This window comes from Bidens hawaiensis, unplaced genomic scaffold, assembly GCF_021521415.1.
Source record: "Bidens hawaiensis isolate Kalapana, Puna unplaced genomic scaffold, B.hawaiensis_p1.1 tig00002631_1, whole genome shotgun sequence".
Taxonomy (NCBI): domain Eukaryota; kingdom Viridiplantae; phylum Streptophyta; class Magnoliopsida; order Asterales; family Asteraceae; genus Bidens; species Bidens hawaiensis.
Window position 1 is genome coordinate 560,300 of NW_027491143.1, and position 15,668 is coordinate 575,967.

The window sequence follows — 15,668 nt, forward strand, 5'->3', positions numbered from 1 at the left end:
TTATTACATTTTTCTAATATTATCGTTTTTAACATTTTAAAATAATACACATTTAATATGACATTTTAGAAACTGATTTTCACCATTCAAATTCGGATTTTCACTATTTATATGAAGTTTACAAAAATGTGTTATATAGTTTGAATTTCACCGGTTATTCAAAAACCGAAATTTAACAAATTTGACCATTTCATATATTTTCAATATTAATGCCTTAAATAAAAAAAATTATTTTTGATAACCATTTCTAAATATTTCAAGTTATTATGATTTTAATGTCAATTTCAACTAAATCTATTAAAATATTTATTCCTACACATTCAATATTCATGCCTTAAATATAAAAAAAATTAGTTTCTTCTAAACATTTCAAGTTATTATGAATTTAATGCCAATTTCAACTAAATCTCTTAAGTGATTAATAAAAAAATATTTATTTAAACCATTTTAAAATTCGAATTCTTGACCACTTATATGAAGTTTACAAAAATAGGTTATATAGTTGGACTTTGACTATATTTTCACAAACCGATTTTTAAAGGTTAAACATTGATCGAATTTGACTATTTTTATTAATATGATTTGACTTTAATTTTGGTAAATTTGAACATTATTATAATTTTAATAATAATAATTTATTTTCATTTCTATTTATTTGAATTTTTACAAAAAAAAAAAGTTAAATAATTTATACTGTATAATCAATACATTTGTTCTCATTGTTCTCATTAATTTATATGTTGATGTATACTTATATGTATCTAAATGATTTTCAAATTCGAATTCTCAACATTTATGTGAAGTTTACAAAAATATGTTATACAGTTGGACTTTGACTATATTTTAAAAAACCGAATTTGAATAAATGTTTTAAATGTTTGTTTTTTAGATGTTAGTAATACCAGTTTAATTCTTATTTACTAAGAGGTTATTTTAAATGTTTATTTTTAGTTTTAGTTTAACACTTTTTGACGTTTGTATCTTAATTTTTTCTTAATATTCATAACACATTTAAACTTTATTAAATACGGAATTTTACCAATTAGCAACAAACTTTTAAAGCTTTCTATACTCTTCAAAATCAAAAAACCTTTTCATTTTCTTATATTTGACCATTTTTTTAATTATGCATAAATGTTAAAATTAATGTTTAAAATAAACACACCATTTTATTATTTCAAAAATAATAAAATTTTTCATATTTTTTGGAAGTTGATTAATTAACCAATTTAATTTTAAAATTTTTCATAATTATGTAAGGCCCCGTTACCTGTAGCCCCTACATTTGGTGTTGGATTTACTCATAAACACAGTTCTAAATATCAGAGTTAATTAAAACTTTACGCGGAATATAACTTCAACTATAACGTATTACAAAACTGTCAAATCTTGTCTTAACAAACATTCAAATTTATTTAAACATAAAACATAGTCTTTAAACTTCACAACATTTCTTCGAGATGCTAGTGTCTTCGATTCCATGCCATGTGTCTTCAATCACGCGAGCTGCCTCAATCTATTTGCCTGCGTGCATACTAAAAGTCAGCTACGCTGAGTGAGTTCTAGTTAATCACATAACTTACTTTACATACACATACACGTGCCCGAAGGTACGCATTACATACTTAACCTGTCCATCATTCCTTCATATACATTCATAACTAACCTTACGTTATAAAGAGCATTCGCCCTACATACCTCGGATATTATTAGGGTCCGGTACCCTTCATCCTCGGATATTATTAGGGTCCGGTACCCTCCATCCTCGGATATTATTAGGGTCCGGTCACCCTTCATCTTCGGATATTATTAGGGTCCGGTACCCTCCATCCTCGGATATTATTAGGGTCCGGTACCCTTTCTTCCATACCTCCTTAACATACCTTCTATATACATAATCGTAAGTTTCACACATACATACATCATTCATTCTTCATCTTACAACATAAGTATAACATCAACCATTTCCTGGCAGTACATGCAATTCCGAAGATCGTTCATGTACCAACAAGAAATCATTCATACATTTCACATAATACATATATGGCATACACTTATCACTTAGGATGAGTGTATTAACTAATCACATCGAGTATGCACACAGCCCCGAAAACATAACAAGGAATGGGGCTAGAAACTCACCTGAAGTCGGTTACGTTCACCTTTAATTGTTATTCCTTTCTTCAGTTGGGCACGGCTAACTGTATAATAATTACATGCATCAATAACTATCACTACTCATCTCGCGTTTCGAGTCTAATTATAACCCACAACGAGCGGGGTCCGGGGGTAGCGCCCCTAGCAGCGGGGTCTAGGGGCGGCAGCCCCTAGCAGGGTCCAAGGGGCAGAGCCCCTGGCTGGGGTCAGCTTGGAAAAAATTTATTTCCACTAACTGTCATAACATATTTTCCATTAAGATTTTAAATTATTAAATTTTGCTAACTTAAAAGTTCGAGGGCTTCTTTGCAATTAAATCAATCTTTTCTAAGTTCAGGGACCATTCTGTCATTATGTTAAACTTCTAATTCGTTACATTATTCTTAACAAATCGGGCTTTCATACGAACTGGTTCTTGTAACGAATTGAACCCCTTAAGGAACTGGTTGTTTAAACGAATCAGTTCCTGTAGCGAATTGGATAATCTAATTCGTTATCTCTTTTAACGAACTGGCTAATACGAATCAAGGGTAATTCGTTACCCTTTTCCCTTAACGAATCAGCTAAAGAATCACCCTCCGATTCGCTAAGTTACCATAGCGAACTAGGGTTAGGTCAGGGAATGTCAGAACATTCCCTGACATTCCTGTTACCTCGTATTAACTTTTCCGGCGCCGCCTTTCCGGCGCCGCGCTGGAAAGCTGCCGGAAAGCCACGGATTCGCCGGAAAAACGTGTTTTAACTCGTTTTTCACCGTTTTTCGTCCCGTTCGATCCAGATCTGAGCTAGGGTGATCCCTAAGCTCATCTTAGGTTCGGTTTATACCCGATTCCATCCGGATCTCGTGACTTAAACGGTTTAACGGTGTCGGCTCGTAGTTTCGCGATTATATCTAACGGGTTTAAGTTAATAAACATCATACTAGTATTACCTCGGGTCGGTGCTCGGTTTCCTTCTTGGTTTCGGCTAGAGAGAAAAGAGAGAACTAGAGAGATGCTTAAGTGTGTGTTTTGGGTGGTGTATGGAATATGTGGATCATGGGCTTAAGCCCACGGTCTTTCCTTCTTTCTTTCCTAACCCAAGTCCATAACCCATATCCATTTACCCAACACTAGCTCAACTCGTAATCTATTTATCTAAACCGATAACGACCCACTATAAAATAGATGAAATTTATTTTATTATTATAACCAAAAGTAGGATGTTACAAGTCTTCCCTCCTTAAAGAGGTTTCGTCCCCGAAACCTAACTATTACATAAACAAATTCGGGTAAAACTTGAGCATCTCATCCTCCGCTTCCCAAGTGGCATCTAAACTTTTGCGATGCTTCCATATCACTTTCACTACAGGTATAACCTTGTGACGAAGTTGTTTCTCCGTGCGGTCGACTATCTCGATCGGTTGCTCAATGTAGTTCAATTGTTCATCAACCTCAATGTCCATCAATTGCCCGTGAGACGTGTCATCAGCTAGGCTTTTCCTTAGGTGAGAAACATGGAAGGTTAAATGAATTCCTTATAACTCTTCTGGCAAGTCTAGCTTATAAGCCACTTCACCTACACGATCTATAATCTTAAACGGTCCAATGTACATTGGACTCAACTTTCCCCTCTTCCTGAAACGAATGATTCCTTTCCAAGGCGAGACCTTGAGCATCACATTGTCACCGACGTTAAACTCAATCGGTATTCACCGCTTATCAGCATACGACTTATGTCTGTCTTGGCAGCTTTCATTCTTGCCTTGAACTGATCGAACTTCGAAGAGGTTTCTTGCACAACTTCTAGGCTTCCCATCTCTTTCTGACCAATCTCTCCCCAACACACCGGGGTCCTACATCGTTTACCGTAAAGCATCTCAAACGGTGGCATACCAATGCTTGAATGGTAGCTGTTGTTATAGGAGAACTCTGCTAGATGCAGATGATCATCCCAACTTCCTCCAAAGTCTAAAACACAAGCACGTAGCATATCCTCAAGGGTTTGGATCGTCCTTTCAGACTGTCCATCGGTTTGAGGATGATACGCCGTACTGATGTTCAATCTCGTTCCCATAGCTTCATGGAACTTCTTCCAAAACCTCAAAGTTAATCGAGTGTCTCTATCAGACACGATCGATAACGGCACTCCATGCTTGGCTACAACCTCTTTTATGAACAAATTTGCTAACGTTTCTGACGAGATGACCTCTCGTATGGGCAGAAAGTGAGCACTTTTGGTCAAACGGTCCACTATCACCCAGATGGTATCATGATGCTTAGCTATGCGAGGTAGCTTAGTTATGAAGTCCATGGTGATGTGTTCCCATTTCCATTCTGGTATCTCTAGAGGCTGCATCTTTCCATAAGGTTTCTAGTGCTCTGCCTTGACTTGCGAGCAAGTTAGGCACTTACTGACATAATCTACTACATCATTCTTCATATTCGGCCACCAGTAGTCTCTCTTCAAGTCTTGATACATCTTGGTGGATCCTGGATGAATCGAATATCTTGACTTGTGAGCTTCATCTAAGATTCGACCTCGCAGATCTCCATGGCGTGACATCTAAAAGATTTAGATGATTTCCAATCACACTAAAGTTTTTATTTTTTTATTTGACCAGTTTATAATTATGTTTAATTGTCAAGATGCATGCCTAAAATAAACCACACATATTTTCGATAACCATTTTATAATCACAGCTCATTATCTCTTGAAACTAACAAAATTCAAATACGAGCCAGTCATGAGAAATATTTAACGAAAAACTAGCTCAAAAGAAAGTGTATGAAATATGAATAACTTACCGAAACAAATATGACATTTTAATGTTAAAAGTTATACATTTTAATTAAAAAATTGATTTTTTTGCTTGATGGTAAGTTACTAACTATATATTTTTTTCTAGTTTGACATTTGTTAGAAGTAATTCGAATTTGCAGCAGCCAAGTCCAAGAGATTCGCAATACAAAGTATAGCATTCATTTCAAAGTTTATACTGTTTGGATAAATGAGGTGAATGTTGTGGGTTATTAGTTTACTTGTAATCGTCTTTGTATTTACACATATAATCTTAGATATTCACTATAATTGATTATTTATGCTAAATAATCATCTATAATTTTAATGATACATTTCAATCATTTATACATTTATTTATTTCTATTTTTAAGAATCGAATTTGACAACTTTTTTGTAGTTTTTAATAGTCTCCGATTTTAACAAAGTTTCCATATTTTATATTTGAATAATTTTAAATTACGCATAAATTTCAAGATTATTGTATACAATTGAGAAAAGAATTATATAATGAAATTAATTTAAAATAAAGTAATGATGTTAAAGAGTTTGAAACATAATTTACTGCAAATTGCAGTCACTTTAATAAAATTTTAATTAAGGAATGACTTCTATTTAATAAAATTAAAATTAACCGGTTTAATTTTAATTATCTCTATATTATATTAATAATACCTGAATAGTGAAATTAGCAGGATAAAACTTTATTGGTTCGATTTAACTTAATACATTTAACTAAAAGGTCTATGAATCGAAATAAAATAAAAGTTTAATTACAAAATAATTTATAATAAAATATACATTCATTTATTTATTAATGTTGAAATGAAACTCATAATACCTTAAGACTTTATTTGTATATTTACTTAGGTTGCTATGATTTATTTTGTCTTTTATATTGTGAAGCAAAATGACTTTTTTTTTGTGAAATGTCGAAGAAGTTGATGGTGGGCTAATATGATGATAACATGTTCATGTCTTAGTTTGGTTTTTTAATTTAGGTTTATAGTAAGTTTGTGTAAGTATTAACTTTTGATGTACACAATCTAAATGTTTAATATTTTGGTTATAAACTTATGTTAAATATTTGTGTTGGTTTAATATATTAGTTATGAAATTTTATGGCTGTCTATATTTATATGGTTGTTTCTATATTTTCAACTCATGTGTAACATGGACTACTATTATAAATATATATCGGTGGGTTAGATACCTTTATATAAATGAATTTATGATTATCTATGTTGATTCAAGTTTGCCGATAGTCTTCATATCCAATTAAGTAAGTTGTGTTATTCTTGTTTCCTGTGTAATATTTCTAATTTTCATGTTTTTAATATTTCTGTGAACACCAAATATAAATAACCTACAATGTTCACCAAAGTTAATAGTACTTGGTTTTTCGGTTTTCTAATTTTTCTGTTTTGTATATTAAAATCTTTCATTAAGTCAGCAAAATTGAAATATCATGCTCTATAAAATTTTATTTTTATATTTATGCTGTTAATATTTTTCATATACTAACCATATTAAATTCTATTATAGATGTCTTCATAATTAAAGAACGTAATTTTTGGTCAATCAACGTCTTCCAATAAGAGGGGTAATTCAAACGGTTAGTCATTTTAATATTTTTTAGTTACCCTTTAAATGTTTTTTAAGAATGCATTTTTTTTGTAAACGTGCAGCTTCAACTCCAAGAGAACTACTTACTAACATTTTGAACGGTAACATTTTATTTTAAATGCGTTAATACACTATATTGTATTAAAATATATTTTTTTTATTAACTAAAATATAGTAAATAAAATTTAATATGTTATTAACTAAAAATTAGGCACTTGTAACAGAAAATTATAAACGATTTTTAATATATTTATTATTAACTATATTATACCTTTTTGATAAACACTGAATATGTGTTTACATATTTCTTTTTTCTATTTTCTTTTTTAGAAATGATACGAAACATAATTTTCAGTTCTCCAATACTGTTTTATTTTCTTAAAACCAATTAAAATATATGTTTAAATTAAGATGTGTATACGAATCAATTTATGTTAATTAGAGACGCAAATATATTTCTCCATTATTTTTTTACTTATATTTGGTTAACTCAATTTATATTGTTTCCATATTTTACAACAAAATTAACAAATTTAGTTGTGGTCCATATAAAAAATTAGTTTTTTGGTTTTTAAGTAAGATCATACCAATTATTTTTTTTTTATTTTAATTTGAACTAAAGTTTACATAAACACAGTATGCTAAATAAAAATAAAAAAGACCAAAATTATTTTGACTCGTATATTGGTTCTAAAAGTCGGTGTGTCAATAATGTTACTAAGAAATATGGATCAGAAGAACAGTTTGTGTGATGGAACTAGATTGCGAGTAATTAATTTGGGTAGGCGTTTTGTTGTAGTAAAAGTTATTTCAGGTACTAATACTGGTTATCGCACTTATATAATTCGTTTTGGTCTAACACTTTCAAATAAGAAACTTTCGTTTAAATTTAAGAGAAGGTAGTTTTTTCCAATTGTATTCTATTTTGCAATGACCATTAACAAAAGTGAAGGTCAATCTCTAGCAAGAGTTGACATATATCTCAGAGACCCGGTGTTTATACATAGACAACTCTAAAGAAATCGATTTTGAACTTTTGACAATTTGGTGCGAAGTACTCCTTAATCGAGAATCGGGATACTAGACTCTTATTTTTAGGTTTCACAGTTTCGCTGTTTAAATTTCGTACATGCTAGATTTGGAAATGAAAAACAGAACATGAATAGGTCGTCAAAGCAGTCCACACGGATCATAATGGAATTGGTACCAGGTATTGAACACGAACTCAAAACCCAGACACGTTAATTTGGCTAACACCCAAACACGAATATTATTATTGAGAAACTTTACAAAACTCAATTACCCAATTACCTGATTATTGTTACAATCTCTAACCCCAAAGCACGGGTATTTATAATCTAACCTATCACGTTTAGACTACAACTAGGATTGCTAAATAATATGACATAATAATTATCCACTCCTTAAATCTCGTTACTTAACCTTGCACGCCAAATAACGCCTTAAACCGAAATTCCCAACAATCACCCCCGGAATTTCGAACTCGAAACTGACAAGTCTTCAACTCCAATGTAACATCCTAAAATTTATAATGTTGAATAAAGAAAGTTATGTTAGTGATTTCGCGTTTTTAATTATTAATATCGGGTAGGAGTGGATCAAGGACTTGGATTAATTGAGATGGGTTAAATGAGAATGGGATTTAAGGGATATAAATATCCACTAAACCCAAAAATATCTTCATTTACATCTATTCCTTCACACTTCCAAAACACACACACCCCATACACAAGCCGACCGGCGGCCGAGATCCGAGGAGAGAGAGAGAGGCCGAGAGCCGTAGAGAGAGAGACCAAGATCCGAGAGAGAAGAGAGAGCGGTTGGTTGTGATTAAGCAAGGAAACAAGATCCAACAAGCTCAAAAAGGTAAGATTCTTGAACTTTGAAGTTTAAAGATCCAAGCTTTTTAGTGTTAAGTGACCGGAAATGGTCGGGAAGCGTAGTGGGTGATACTGAACCATAGCGGGGGTGTTAAAATCGCTCGAAATGTTGGACAGAAACCAAACAGCAGGCTGTCTGGGCAACTTCGCCTTCATCTGGGCAACTTCGCCTTCATCTGGGCAACTTCGCCTTCAAGCGATGAACTTCGCCTGCAAGCTAAGTTCGCCTGAGGTTTAAGTTCGCCTGATGACAAGTTCGCCTGAGGTTTAAGTTCGCCTGATGACAAGTTCGCCTGAGGTTTAACTTCGCCTAAAGCTAAGTTCGCCTGAGGTTTAACTTCGCCTGATGACAAGTTCGCCTGAGGTTTAACTTCGCCTAAAGCCAAGTTCGTTTAGAAAATAAATTAAAAATCTAATGAAAGGAACGGTCTATGGTGATAAGGAAAGTTCTGGGCTTAATGTCATTTCGATGATGAAAGCCGAGGGTTTGCTAAGGCGAGGGTGTTGTGCCTACCTGGCGTATGTCGTCAACGCTACGGCCGAGACGAAAGAAATGAAAGATGTTCCTATTGTGCGCGACTACCCAGAAGTATTCCCTGAGGATCTTCCGGGGTTGCCACCAGAGCGAGAGATAGGATTTCAGATAGATTTAATACCAGGAGCCCAACCTGTCGCGAAAGCGCCTTACCGTCTAGCACCGTCCGAGATGAAAGAATTGATGTCACAACTGCAAGAACTCCTCGACAAAGGTTTCATAAGACCGAGTGTTTCCCCGTGGGGCGCGCCAGTTTTGTTCGTGAAGAAGAAGGATGGAAATATGAGAATGTGCATAGATTATCGTGAGTTGAATAAGCTGACGGTAAAGAATAGATATCCGTTGCCAAGGATTGATGATCTGTTTGACCAACTGCAAGGTTCAAGGTCGTTCTCACGAATAGATCTCAGATCAGGCTACCATCAGCTGAAGGTGAAAGAGGCAGACATCCCTAAGACAGCGTTCCGAACGCGGTATGGACACTACGAGTTCCTCGTAATGTCATTCGGTCTAACCAATGCTCCTGCAGCATTTATGGACATGATGAATAGGGTGTGTCGACCGATGTTGGATAAGTCGGTTATCGTCTTCATCGATGATATATTGGTTTATTCAAAGAGCGAGTCTGAACATGCTGAGCATCTGAGAGAGGTACTGGAGACTCTGAAGAAAGAGAAGTTGTATGCCAAGTTTTCGAAGTGCGCGTTCTGGTTAAGAGAAGTGCAATTTTTAGGTCACGTGATTAATCCTGAAGGGATTACCGTGGACCCAGCTAAGATTGAAGCGATAACGAATTGGAAGACTCCGTAGAATCCGACTGATATACGAAGTTTCCTAGGGTTAGCTGGTTACTATAGGAGATTCATCGAAGGTTTCTCCAAGATAGCCGCACCACTGACCGGTATGACCCGAAAGTCGATAGTATTCAGTTGGGAAAAGTTTCAGGAAGAAGCCTTTGAAGAATTGAAGAAGAGGCTCACGCAAGCTCCAATCCTTACTTTGCCCGATGGCGACGAGGATTTCGTTGTTTGTGCTGATGCCTCGCATCAAGGGTTAGGTTGCGTGTTGATGCAACGGGGGAAGGTGATAGCTTACGCGTCTAGACAGTTGAAGGTCCATGAAAGTACTTATCCGACGCATGATCTGGAGTTAGCAGCTGTAGTGCATGCTCTTAAGATATGGAGGCATTATCTGTACGATACTAAGTGTACTATCTATACCGATCATAAGAGTTTAAAGTACTTCTTCGAACAGAAAGAACTGAACATGAGGCAGAGAAGATGGTTAGAATTGATAAAGGATTACGACTGTGAGATTAGGTATTACCCCGGTAAAGCTAACGTGGTCGCTGATGCGTTAAGTCGTAAGAATGAGGAAGTCCTTGCAACAGTGAAGTCATATAAGTTGATCATGAACTCAAGTCTTTTTGAAGAAATCATCAAAGTGCAGTCAGAAGTGTTAGTAGACGAAGGGTTAGTAAAGAAAGAAAGGATTTATGGCCAGCAAGATGAGTTGATGGAAAACACTCATGGAGTTAAAACTAGATTTGACCGTATGTGGATTCCACGCCATGGTGATCTTAGAAGTCGAATCTTAGATGAAGCTCATAAGTCAAGGTACTCAATCCATCCTGGAGCTACAAAGATGTACCAAGACTTGAAAAGAGATTACTGGTGGCCAGGAATTAAGAATGATGTAGTGGATTATGTTAGTAAGTGCTTAACTTGCTTACAAGTCAAGGCCGAGCACCAAAAGCCTTATGGGAAGATGCAACCGCTAGAGATACCTGAGTGGAAATGGGAACATATCACCATGGATTTCATAACTAAGCTACCTCGTACAGCTAAGCATCATGATACCATCTGGGTGATTGTGGACCGTTTGACCAAGAGTGCTCACTTTCTGCCCATACGAGAGGCCATCTCGTCAGAAATGTTAGCAAGCTTGTTCATCAAGGAAGTGGTAACCAAGCATGGAGTACCGTTATCGATCGTGTCTGATAGGGATACACGGTTTACTTCGAGGTTCTGGAAGAAATTCCATGAAGCTATGGGGACGAGGTTGAACATCGGTACGGCGTATCATCCTCAAACCGATGGACAGTCTGAACGGACGATCCAAACCCTTGAGGATATGCTACGTGCTTGTGTTTTAGATTTTGGTGGAAGTTGGGATGATCATCAGCATCTGGCAGAGTTCTCCTATAACAACAGTTACCATTCAAGTATTGGTATGCCACCGTTTGAGATGCTGTACGGTAGACGATGTAGAACCCCGGTGTGTTGGGGTGAGATTGGTCAGAAGGAAATGGGAAGCCTAGAAGTGGTTCAAGAAACGTCTTCAAAGTTCGATCAGATCAAAGCAAGAATGAAAGCCGCGCAAGACAGACAAAAGTCTTATGCAGATAAGCGGCGACGACCAATTGAGTTTAACGTTGGTGACAATGTGATGCTCAAGGTCTCGCCTTGGAAGGGGATTATCCGTTTTAGGAAAAGAGGAAAGTTGAGTCCGAGGTACATTGGACCGTTCAAGGTTGTAAAACGTGTGGGTGAAGTAGCTTATAAACTGGATTTACCCGATGAGTTAGAAGGAATTCATTCAACCTTCCATGTTTCTCATCTGAGGAAGTGTCTAGCTGATGACACGTCTCACGTGCCATTGATGGACATTGAGGTTGATGAACAATTGAACTACATCGAGCAACCGATAGCGATCGTTGACTGCAAGGAGAAGCAGCTTCGTCACAAGATTATACCTTTGGTAAAAGTGATATGGAAACACCGTAAGGGATCAGATGCTACTTGGGAAGCCGAGGATGAGATGCGCAAGTTTTACCCTAGTTTGTTTATTTAATAGTTAGGTTTCGGGGACGAAACCTCTTTAAGGGGGGAAGACTTGTAACATCCTAAAATTTATAATGTTGAATAAAGAAAGTTATGTTAGTGATTTCGCGTTTTTAATTATTAATATCGGGTAGGAGCGGATCAGGGACTTGGATTAATTGAGATGGGTTAAATGAGAATGGGATTTAAGGGATATAAATATCCCATAAACCCAAAAATATCTTCATTTACATTTATTCTTTCACACTTCCAAAACACACACACCCCATACACAAGCCGACCGGCGGCCGAGATCCGAGGAGAGAGAGAGAGGCCGAGAGCCGTAGAGAGAGAGACCAAGATCCGAGAGAGAAGAGAGAGCGGTTGGTTGTGATTAAGCAAGGAAACAAGATCCAACAAGCTCAAAAAGGTAAGATTCTTGAACTTTGAAGTTTAAAGATCCAAGCTTTTTAGTGTTAAGTGACCGGAAATGGTCGGGAAGCGTAGTGGGTGATATTGAACCATAGCGGGGGTGTTAAAATCGCTCGAAATGTTGGACAGAAACCAAACAGCAGGCTGTCTGGGCAACTTCGCCTTCATCTGGGCAACTTCGCCTTCATCTGGGCAACTTCGCCTTCAAGCGATGAACTTCGCCTGCAAGCTAAGTTCGCCTGATGAACTTCGCCTGCAAGCTAAGTTCGCCTGATGACAAGTTCGCCTGAGGTTTAAGTTCGCCTGATGACAAGTTCGCCTGAGGTTTAAGTTCGCCTGATGACAAGTTCGCCTGAGGTTTAACTTCGCCTAAAGCTAAGTTCGCCTGAGGTTTAACTTCGCCTGATGACAAGTTCGCCTGATGACAAGTTCGCCTGAGGTTTAACTTCGCCTAAAGCCAAGTTCGTTTAGAAAATAAATTAAAAATCTAATGAAAAATGTGTTAAGACAGTTAATGGAAATAAAAATCTAAGCTCGACCCCAGCCAGGGGCTCTGCCCCTTGGACCCTGCTAGGGGCTGCCGCCCCTAGACCCCGCTGCCAGGGGCGCTGCCCCCGGACCCCCGTTCGTTGTGGGTAGTAATTAAGACTAGAAAGATGTTATAAGTAGTGATAGTTAAATTGATATGTATACTTGTTATACAGTCAGCCGTGCACAACTGAAGAAAGGGATTACGCTCAACGGAGAACGTAACCGTATTCAGGTGAGTTTCTAGCCCCATTTATGTGTTACGTTTTCGGGGCTGTGTGCATACTCAATATGTTTGTTAATACACTTATCCTAAGAGATAAGTGAATGCCTTATGTGGATAATGTGAAATGTATGAATGATTGCTTGATAGTACGTGAACGATCTTCGGATATTGCACGTACTGTCAGGTTGTAACGCTATGTATAAGGTAAGTATGTTATGTATGTTTATGTGTATGAACATGATAGAGATAATAGAAGAAAGAAATGATAATGTATGGTTACGAAAAGGGTACCGAACCCTAATAATACTCGAGGTATGATGTATGGTTATATGGTTACAAAAAGGGTACCGAGCCCTACTAATACTCGAGGTATGATGTATGGTTGTATGGTAACGAAGAGGGAATCGAACCCTTCTAATATTCGAAAACTAGGGACCAGACCCTTATAATATCTGTGATGATAGGGACCAGACCCTTATAATATCTGTGATGTTAGGGAATCGAACCCTTCTAATATTCGAAAACTAGGGACCAGACCCTTATAATATCTGTGATGATAGGGACCAGACCCTTATAATATCTGTGATGTTAGGGAATCGAACCCTTCTAATATTCGAAAACTAGGGACCAGACCCTTATAATATCTGTGATGATAGGGACCAGACCCTTATAATATCTGTGATGTTAGGGAATCGAACCCTTCTAATATTCGAAAACTAGGGACCAGACCCTTATAATATCTGTGATGATAGGGACCAGACCCTTATAATATCTGTGATGTTAGGGAATCGAACCCTTCTAATATTCGAAAACTAGGGACCAGATCCTTATAATATCTGTGAGGTTATAGAGCGAAAGGCTCTTTAAAAAGTATGATTTTGTATGTAGGGAAAGCATGAAGGTAAAAATGAACGTATGATTAGGAATGTAAAGAAAGTATGAAAGTAAAAATGTAAGTAAAAGCACTTAAGTGTGTATGAAAGAAAGTTAAGAGGTTAAGTATGAAGTGTAAAGAATGTATTGTATGATTATGTGATTAACTAGAACTCACTCAGCGTAGCTGACTTTTAGTATGCACGCAGGTGAGTAGGATGAGACAGCTGGTTTGAGCGGGGACACATGGCAGAAGGATAAGAGCCTGGCATCTGAAGACTTACGATGTTTTAATTTTAATGTTTTAATGTGAAAGACAAAGGATGTTTTGAGACAAGTTATGAAATATTGTAATGTTTTATGAAAGTTTTATTTTCCGCGTAAATGTTTTAATCAACTCTGATAGTTAGAACTGTGTTTATGAGTAAATCCAACACGAAAGTAGGGTTACCGCTAACGGGGCCTTACATCCAAGTAATTGCGTCATCTCCTTGTATTTGATTCTCCCAAGAGCCTTCGTCAAGATATCGGCACATTGCTTAACACCACTAACATGCTCGACACTTACTTCTTCACGATCAACATATTCTCGAATGTAGTGAAACCGAGATTTAATGTGTTTGGTCCTTCCATGGAAAACTGGATTCTTCACGAGTACTATTGCTGATGTATTATCGATACGTAACACCACTGCTTGAATTTCCTTGTCGAATAACTCACTTATCAAGTCTCTTAGCCAAACCGCCTGACACGCGGCTGCGCTTTCTGCCATGTACTCTGCTTCACACGATGAGAGTGCAACCGTACACTGTTTCTGAGAACACCAAGTAATTGGTGAAGACCCAAGATAAAACACGTGCCCCGTAGTGCTTCTGCCATCGTCCTGGTTAATGTTATGGCTATTATCACTATAACCAAGTAACACGTTTTTCCCACGAGTGTAAGAAATACCAAAACTGAGAGTACCTTGAATATAACGAAGAATTTGCTTTATAAGAGTTGCATGAGATTACTTCGGGTTTTGCATGTACCAGCTTACGACTCCAACCGAATACGCCAAGTCGGGACGAGTTTGTAACAGGTACCGGAGACACCCGACAGTCTTTCGATATCTCGTAGCATCAAAATCTTCTTCGTCTTCAAATTTAGAAACTTTTATACTCGAATCCATGGAATTTGAGCAGGATTGCAAATCTTCATTCCCGCCTCTGCTAAAATTTTCTTCGCATACGCTTCTTGCTTAATTTTTATCCCCTCCTTGCTTTGTGAAACTTCAATTCCGAGATAATAAGTTAGCTTTCCCAAATCCGACATCTCAAGTTTAAAGCCATGTCGCGCTTAAACTCCATTATTAAGTTTAAATTGGAACCCGTCACGATCAAGTCGTCAACATACACACCGACTATTAAAAGATCGGTTCCAAATTTCTTTCGGTATACCGCTTGTTCTTCTATGCACCGGTGAAACTTCATATTTAACAAAATACCGTTCAACTTTGTATTCCACGCCCTCGGAGCTTGCCTTAAGCCGTACAACGCTTTTGATAATTTGTATACTTTGTGTTCTTCACCCTTTTTAACAAAACTAAGCGGTTGAGAAACAAAAACTTGTTCTTTTAACTCGCCATGTAGGAACGCGGATTTGACATCGAGGTGATGCAATTTCCAACCTCCATTCGCTGCGAGAGATAACAATAAATGAACCGTTTCGAGTCTAGCCACTGGTGCTAAAACCTCGTCAAAATCGACTTCGGGTTGCTGAACATAACCCTTTGCCACGAGTCTCGCCTT